This window comes from Barbatula barbatula, assembly GCF_947034865.1.
Source record: "Barbatula barbatula genome assembly, chromosome: 2".
In the NCBI taxonomy this organism is placed as follows: domain Eukaryota; kingdom Metazoa; phylum Chordata; class Actinopteri; order Cypriniformes; family Nemacheilidae; genus Barbatula; species Barbatula barbatula.
Window position 1 is genome coordinate 16941725 of NC_136767.1, and position 9515 is coordinate 16951239.

Consider the following 9515-nt stretch of genomic DNA (forward strand, 5'->3'; position numbering starts at 1 on the left):
CAGAGGGTCTTGGGCCAGACCGGTGGCTCTGAACTCCCTGCTGCCAATGAAGAAACCACTGCAGGGGCTTGCTTAGGTGGTTGGCGGGCTGCAGAAGATGATCTCGGAGAAACGCTCCATCACAGAACCCGCCTACCTTTAAATCTGTGAGGGTGAGCTAAAGGTGGCGGTGCAGCACCACCATATAACCCATATTTCGCCTGATTGCCCGTGCTGCTTCTTCCTGGATTTGAGGGCGAAGTCCGCAGCTGCCCTCAGGTCCCTGAAGGTGCCTGGCTCCTCTTTCCTCTTGTCGTTGCGCCTTGAAGATCTGCAGCACTGCCATGGTGTGCAGGTCAAAGACTGCCCCCGCGGCGTAGGCTTTTCCAGCCAGGTGCTCCGTTATTCGGCAAGTCTTTGGCGGGAGAGTGGCTTCCCTTCCCAACGACGCTGTAGATGGGCAAAGAAGAGCTGTTCAGGCTTCTTCTATGGGGGGGGGGATGTGCGTGTATCCCAGAGCTTCCGCCTCGTCAACTTTGGAGAAGATTTCCATCCTGCCAGCACAAGCACGTTCCCCTTTAGGCACCGTCCTCGTCCGCCGATCCCCCGAAGAAGATAAATTTGAGTAGGAGATGTAGGAGGCGCTTCTGCCTCGTGCCCTCTCTCCGTCTCTGGTTTATTATAGCTGAGGTGGCTCTGGCCCCAGTGCAGTCTTGGGCGTCATTGGCTCAGTAAAGATTGGAATGTACTGGCATTGTGCAATAAGGCCTCAGGAAGCTACTGATTGGAGGATACCCCCCTGGCGTCAGCTTTTGACGCAATGTCAAAGTTACCGTTCTCGAAAGGTAACTATTTTTATGCAGTTTCAAAACTATTTTAAAACTCAAGTTTTGCCCAAGTCATGAATGAACTCTTTTTCACCGGTTAAAAAGTAAAAATCTCTGAACATCACAAACTTTACATAAAAGGGATACTTCCTGGCATTTACTTTCACATCCATTTTTATTATCCCAGGTATTTCCTAGTAAAATGTCCATGGTTAAGTATGATATGAAAACTTAAATTTGTACTACAAACTTGTACAAGAACCTATCACCAAAAAGGGTTTTTAGACTTAAACACTAAAACCTGACCTTAAAAGACTTGAAAAGTATTTTTCTAGGACAAAAGAGTTAAGACATGACTCCACATATAGAAGATGGGAAGTGGGATACATCAAGCCATGAGAACAGAGAAAGACCTCAGACAAAAGAAAAAAATAGTATTTCTGGAAGGACTGTAAAACATCACAATTGCATGTTTGTCAAAAAATAAAATGAAGCCCCCAACAGAAATGCTTTAAACAGTCTAAAATGGTATTCTTGACCCTTGTGGCTCTTGAGAGTGTTCCCAAGCGGTCCTAGGAGAGTAGCTGTCCCATGGTGGGGATAGTTGGCCTTCTTGCTGAATAAATACAGTCTAAATATGCTCTGGTTACAGTGAGCTCGCCAATGTGAATAATCTGTTTTTGCATCTCCCCTGGTGAACAGATGGGCACTTTAAAGACATGTATTAGCCAGACTGCCAACGCTGACTCCCCTGAGTCCCCTGTCTTTTCTCAAGCCACCTGTCATTCTGATATTATGTGTCATGCCAATATAGAAGCATGCTTTTAAGATGTTAAAATTGCAGTAATTTTAAAGGCCTTAACCCTCTTGTTTACCAGATTTTAAGGTAGTTGCTGCTGTAGTCTGTGGGTCACAAAGAGGTTTAACATTTGAGAGGCAAATGAAAAGCTATTTTAGGGCAACCTAATTATCAAACCATTAGATTTTTGTTGTTGATATACACAAGAATTGAAAAGATTTAGGGGAAGTTTACGCCACTATAAAAACTAAAAACTTTTCATGTGTTTTGGCTGTTCGCTTTTAAAGACAAAGTTTTGCTTGAGCCAGGATAATGCCTTAGTAGATATTCAAGTCACTGTTCAAGCATGAGCAGACAAATCTTGTCTGGCTAGCGCGCAAGTAGGCAACCACAATCCGGTCGGATGCGTTTTCAACATCTTCTGTGAGTGGTAGAAAGTCGACAAGCTCAAAACGTTTCACACCCCGTTGAAATCTGTATTTTCAAATCATCCACTTGTGATCCGATCGACCCTAACACATATCAGGTGAAGGCTACAGAGGCCCTGAGAGGACGGGGGGACCAATACAATTTTACTTGGGGCCTGTGCCCCACTGGCCCCACCCCTAGATCCACCAGTGTGTTGTTGTTTATTATTTTGATTTCTCTAGACAGGTTTGAATCATATTTGGTAATGAGAGAGCCTTGATATTCACTCACTTAAAGGATTATTAGGAACACAATACTAATACTGTGTTTGACCCCCTTTCGCCTTCAGAACTGCCTTAATTGTACGTGGCATTGATTCAACAAGGTGCTGAAAGCATTCTTTAGAATTGTTGGCCCATATTGATAAGATAGCATCTTGCAGTTGATGGAGATTTGTGGGATGCACATCCGGGGCATTAAGCTCCTGTTCCACCAGATTCCAAAGGTGCTCTATTGGGTTGAGATCTGGTGACTGTGGGGGCCATTTTAGTACAGTGAACTCATTGTCATGTTCAAGAAACCAATTTGAAATGATTCGAGTTTTGTGAGATGGTGCATTATCCTGCTGGAAGTAGCCATCAGAGGATGGGTACATGGTGGTCATAAAGGGATGGACATGGTCAGAAACAAGGCTCAGGTAGGCCGTGGCAATTAAACAATGCCCAATTGGCACTAAGGAGCCTAAAGTGTGCCAAGAAAAGGTCTTCTGCCGTTGTAGCCCATCCGCCTCAAGGGTGTTGTGGCTTCACAAATGCTTTGCTGCATACCTCGGTTGTAACGACTGGATATTTCAGTCAAAGTTGCTCTTCTATCAGCTTGAATCAGTCGGCCCATTCTCCTCTGACCTCTAGCATCAACAAGGCATTTTCGCCCACAGGACTGCCGCATACTGGATGTTTTTCCCTTTTCACACCATTCTTTGTAAACCCTAGAAATGGTTGTGCGTGAAAATCCCAGTAACTGAGCAGATTGTGAAATACTCAGATCGGCCCGTCTGGCACCAACAACCATGCCACGCTCAAAATTGCTTAAATTACCTTTCTTTCCCATTCTGACATTCAGTTTTGAGTGCAGGAGATTGTCTTGTCCAGGACCACACCCCTAAATGCATTGAAGCCACTGCCATGTGATTGGTTGATTAGATAATTGCACTAATGAGAAATTGAACAGGTGTTCCTAATAATCTTTTAGGTATGTGTATATTAGAGAGGTCTGAATGCAAAATGTTGAACAAGTCAGTCGATATGAAAAATGTGAATAATATTTTATATGCTGAGCAGATTTGAAGAAAGCTATAAACAGATTCCGTTGAGAGATTTTAAGACCAGCGTAATGGCACTGTATGTTTACAGCATTACTTCACGATTTCTGCAAATAATCTTTCATGGATAGTCTGCTTTATGCATTATGACTGGATACTTTATCACAATCATTCTCATTAATGAGTAATGTGGACCTGATGCTGATGGCGACCAAGTGGAAATGTGCAGGATAATCAATCACAACTTTATTTTTCTTTTAAAATATCTGTATGTGAGCCAAACACAAAATGTCTTGGAAAACCTTCAAAAATTTAGGGTCAAAGTTCGTTTGTCCAGTAACGTATAACATTATTTAGCTTGTTTGCGGTTTCCATGACATTATTCGTATCAAGTTACCTCGTATCTACTTTTAGCGTTGTATCCAAATACTTCTGTATAACTCACTTGGTGTCATCATTGTGCTAGAAAAACATCTGTCTGTTGATCTTTTATCCTGTAGAAACCACAACTACAGTGTGACATGAAATCAGTTGTTTGTCCTTGTGGGTTTGTGTCCACAAGAAGAACAGTACGAATCGCTAATCTCCAGCTCCTTTTCGACTTCCTTAAAATGCTTTTCATCATTAAGTAGATCAGACAAAGACATACACCCATTTGAAAAGAGATCAGTCCTGGTGATATCACAAACAGTACGAAATTGTAAACTGACCTAAAAGATCTGTATTAGCTTTTGACTGTTAAGCTTTGTTAAACAGCAATAAAATAAAAATATTTTTAAAAACCCACAAAGCTTTGAAAATTATAAGATTTATCTTCAAGGCTGTGTTGACACCAGACAATAGTGGTTTTGTGTTTTATAAGCTACCATAATATTTAAAATACCTAACTGAAGAGGTGCGTTGTTATTCACTGTAAAAAGCTCTTTTAAATGAGCCATAAACTATGACTGGATATAACATGAGTCATGGCCCTTCACACAATCTGTACAGGCATGCAAAATGTCTGATGAAAAGAAAAACTGTGGTCTGATGTTTGTGGAAGGCTTAATGTAAATCATTGCAGGAGTATTTACAGATCTGGAGTCAGTCTTTCTAACAGCTTTCTAATAGCTTACTTTAGTCATTGTGCTCTTGCATGCAACTGAGAAATGACCCTCAATGATAAAAGCCATGAAATAAAAAATATTTTGATATTGCCACCTGGTGGATCGATTACAAAGTGCATTTCACAGAACTGTGTAACGAGTCTCTGAACTATGATAAAGGCTTTACAGTGGGCAGTGAAATACATTTTCATGGAAAAAAAATGTCTGTAGCCTACACTGTAAAAAAGACTGTAACATTCCGGCAGATGGGGCATCAAAAAACTTTTTTGTAAAGTAGAATTCTAAATAAAAAGAGCTTCACCCATAAAATTAAGATTCTGTCATCATTTACTCGCCTTCGAGTTGTTCCAAATATGTATAAGTTTCTTTTTTCTGATGAAAACAGAAAAAGATAATTGGAAAAATGCGTATAACCAGACAGATTTGCCCCCTACCTTGACTACCATAGTGAGAAAAAATACAATGGTTGTCAAAAGTGCCCCAGAACTGTTTGCTATCCTACATTCTTCAAAATATCTTTTGTGTTCAACAGATCAAAAATCCCTTTAAATGCTAACTTCAACGAGTCCATGAGTTCTGTGTAGATGTTGATAGTTGATAACAGAGAAAACCATTTTTTGTGTCACTCTACTTTTAGCACTAGGGAGCAGCACAGTACTGCAAAACATTGTGATATTGATGCCAAACCGATCATGTAAAAAGCAAGATTTTGGTGTCACAATACCAGATTTTCACTGCACGGTTATTGTGGACAAAAATATGGTGACAATATTATCACAATTGCTCTTGAATTTTAAATGATAGTGTATGTCAAATTCCTCTTTCATTTTTTTTATTTGTGTTTTCTCTCTCTTTTTTGACCAATGAGCCACACTCAAAATATTATTCAGGGAGGCAAAAAAAAAGCAATCACTGTGGCTCTTAAAGCCTAATTGTAAATGGGTTCTCAATACAATGTTATCATATGTGTAATATTAACACAATATTGATAATCATGGTATCTTGTAAACAGTTGGCGGATATACATACAAGCAGCATTTTAATAAACAGACTAGAATACAATACTTGATAGCCATCACAAATAATGCAATGTCACTGTGTAGAGCAGGACGCGATGAGAGCGACAGGAGGGTACGACGAGAGAGGACCAGACCTGGACGTTATGTTGTGTTTTATTATGTTTGTGTGCAGATTTTACTTCTGTTTTATTGTTTGTTTATTTATTAAAAGTCTGTTTTACAGTCCGGCCTCCTTCCTTCATTTATTGAACCATGTTACATTGGTGCCGAAATACCGGGAGGAAGGAGAGACATGCTGTTGGAGAGCCCTCACTGCCGAGGGTGATCGCGGTGCTGAGGAGTTCGGGCAGCGCGGACGAGGGAAGTTCGTGCTCCTTGGTCGAGGTGGCATGGCTGCCATGAGGCAGCGGAGTCGCAATTCGCCGTGGGCCAGAGCCTGCTGCCTGCTGCCATGAAGAGGATGAGCAGGGAACGGGGGAGGAGCTGCTGGCTGCCCTCAGCTAGAGAGTCATCGCCGGCCACCATCCTTCCTTTTATTGAACCGTGTCACAGCCAGTGTTACAGCCATTTCAGAATTGTTTGTGAGTTGGTCTTTCAGTTCTAGGGTCTAGCACCTACTTGTTTTCTGTTTTGTCCTCTGTTATTGTTGTGTCGAGCACTGTGCATTGTTCACCATGACAGTTCACCATGTGCTTGGTGTCCGTGTGTTCCACTCCGCCCCTCTCGTTACCTCGTTAAGCACTCAATTCTGTTTCCCTCATTTCACCTGGGTTTCTCTGGATCATTCCCGCTATGGTCTTGTTATCGTGCTGAGGCCCTAAGGGGGTTTCGTCACCTCCGGTGTAGTCTTGCCACCTTGTCTCCCCGAGGCTTCTGTCCTTGCTACTTTTGTCTCTGCACTTGTCTTGTCTTTTCCGATCCTACACTCCAGTTCATTGTTGAGGTCGATGCATCGACAATCAAGAGCTGTTAGTGGTGAGACTGGCCCTGGGAGCATGGCATCACTGGTTGGAGGGAGCAGCGCTGGCCTTCTTGGTATGCACAGACCACAAGAACTTAGAGTATATCCGGTCAGCCAAGAGGTTGAGCTCGCGCCAGGCCCGATGGGCACTCTTCTTCAGTCGTTTCATCTGCACCCTCTCGTACCGGCCTGGGTCCAAGAACCTCAAGCCCGATGCTCACTCGCATCAGTTCCAGGGTGGTCGGAGCCCTCTCCTGGGGAAACGAACGGAGAATAGAGAGGCCGGACTGAAGGTGCAAGGCAGAGGGCCCAGATGGCAGGTTGTCTGTGCCGGCTGCGTTGCGCTCAGATGTCCTCCAGTGGGGGCATTCTTCCAGACTTGTCTGCCATCCAGGAATTTGGGGAACGTCCATCCGCAAACGTTTCTGGTGGCCATCTATGGCCGCTGATGTCAGACCCTTCATGTTGGCCTGCCCGATATGCTCAATGCTAGTACTGCCCTCCCACTGGTCTGCTCCGTCCCTTGCCCATTCCCTCCCGCACTTGGTCCAATATCGCCCTTGATTTTGTCACAGGGCTTCCTCCTTCCAAAGGTAGCACCGTGGTCCTTTCTGTGGTGGATCACTTCTCCAAGGCGGTTAATTTCATTCCCCTCCCCAAGCACCCCACCGCTTATCCAGCTGAACACGTCTTCCGCCTCCATGGCTTGCCGGTTAAAGTTGTGTCCAATGGGGCCCTCAGTTTTCTTCCCGGTTCTGGAAAGAGTTTTGCAGACAGATCTGGTTTTCAATGTGAGCGGGTCAACCAGGATCTGGGTAGAATGCTTGCCTATCTGACATCTTCCAACCCGAGTTCCTGGTACACTCCGATCTCACCGGTAGAGTATGCCCACACCTCCTTTCGAGTGTACCATTGGTTATAAGCCTCCTTTGTTTCCGTCACAGGAACCCGATGCTGGGATCCTGTCTGCTCTGGCCTTCGTCCAGTGCTGCCGCTGCCCCTGGGAGAGGGCCAGAGGGGTTCTGCCCCGAACAGAAGGACGGACCAAAGCAGCGGCTGATCACCACCTGTCCTCTCCCTTAGCCTTTATTTGTGGTCAGCGGGTATGGCTCTCTACCAAGGACCTACCTCTCCGGGCGCCTTCTAGCAAGCTGTCACCTAAGTCAATTGGTCCATACCTCATCCCTAAGGTGGTTAATCCGGTGGCCCTCAGGCTCAGACTCCCCCCCCCCGTCCTTGGTCGGGTTCACCATGTGTCCAGGGTCAAGCCTGTGCTTTGTTTTCCTCTCCATCCTGCCAGCAACTATCCCATCCCCCCCCTGAACTAGTGGATGGCTCTCCTGCCTTTTGGTCAGGAGATTTACAGGACATCCGTCGCCGGGGCAGAGGTGGGCAGTACCTAGTGGACTAGGAAGGTTTTGGCGCAGAGGAGAGAAGTTTGGTTCCGGTATAAATCTTGAAACCTAGTTATTAATCACCTTGTCTTGAAATCTAATTATTAATCACATTGTCTTGTCCAGGCTCCAGTGCTGTTTACCACCGCCGGGTGTCTGCCTTTTGTCTACTCTTTATTTTGCCCCAGTGACCATGGCTCACATTCGACTTGTGTCCCTCTGCCTTCCTGAAACAGATATTTTTTACCCAGAGAGAGTGCTGTTGAATACTTTTTCCCCCACAGACCTAAGCGTCCCTGAGGCTTCTTTCCTTGCCACTTCTCCCTGGTCTTTACTGCAGAGCGCCCAGGCCACCTGCCCCACTTCCCTACCTGGACATTCTAGCGAGTTCTCCCTTCTGTCGCACTGGTGTGCCATTGTGTGTTTGCTCTTGCTATTTCCAGTGTCTACAACCTGTATTGAATAAATCTTGTTGAACCCTGCATCTAATTCCTGAATCATTCATGACAGGTCTTATTGTGACTTATGAGTCATTGTGAGTACCTCTAACTTAAAGTTTACATATATCGAATTCCAAAAATTTGGACTGACACATTATTTTTGAGTTTCAGCTTAGGAGCTACTTTTGGAAGATGAATACGACCCTATGTCAAGAGGCAATGATTCAGAATATTAGAAGTTTTGGTTATGTAATCTATTTTATTGGCCCTTTCTGTTGCCTTATTTAACCCATATGGTTATTGATGTGACAATAGTAGACAGTGTCTGCATCCTGCCGTCTAAACAATGGTGCAGAGGGCAAGACAGCTCAGTGGGAGGTTCCTGTGACTCATCAAAACCCCACACACACTTAATGTTCACCTACCAGCCCTAAATGGACAAATGAGGATTGTCTTGTTCTTTTCTTGTCACACCACTATAATTATATAGGATGTAAGATAGGATGGTGTATGTTTTACACAAAACCATGCCATGTCAGAAGCAAAAAATAAATAAAATAGATTATAGGTGATGCATACAGTGTTTTTCTGTTATATTTTTGTGACTATTTGGGGGGAGAAATATAAATACAAGGATTGAACAATGAACTACAAAAATTGGTAAAATGTGTACACATCATGCACTAGTCATGCGAGCCGGGCATCTCCATGTTAATAATCATTTTTAATCTGCTGCCCCATGCAGCACTGGACTCGTGGTCCCTACGGAGCAGCTACCATAGCAACAAATGCTGTTGTCATGATAGACACCACTCAACATAATTGCTGCTGAAATAATTTCATTCTCTTCCTTCGCTCTGTATCCTGATTTCATTCTATAGACTTTACAAAGAAGAATTCGGTCACCATCTGATTTTGTTACACACAGCCACATTTAGAGACATATGCGATCATGATTGCATATACTTTCAATACTACATTTTTCACATTTCATCAACTCAAAGTTTACAGCTCATCTGAATTTACCTTACCAACCAATCCACCTCTAATTGGCTCACATATGGTTATACTATAATATATTTATATCAGGCTTTCACTTATCCAGCTGTATCATAATTAATGTTTGATGTGGTGATGCCCTACTTCCCAAAGGCTGAAGGAAACACTGCAATAACTGACATACAGATTTATTCTCCTGAAATATTTACACATGCACTGCACTGCAAAAAAAATCATTTTTGAAAACTAGATTGTGAGTTGA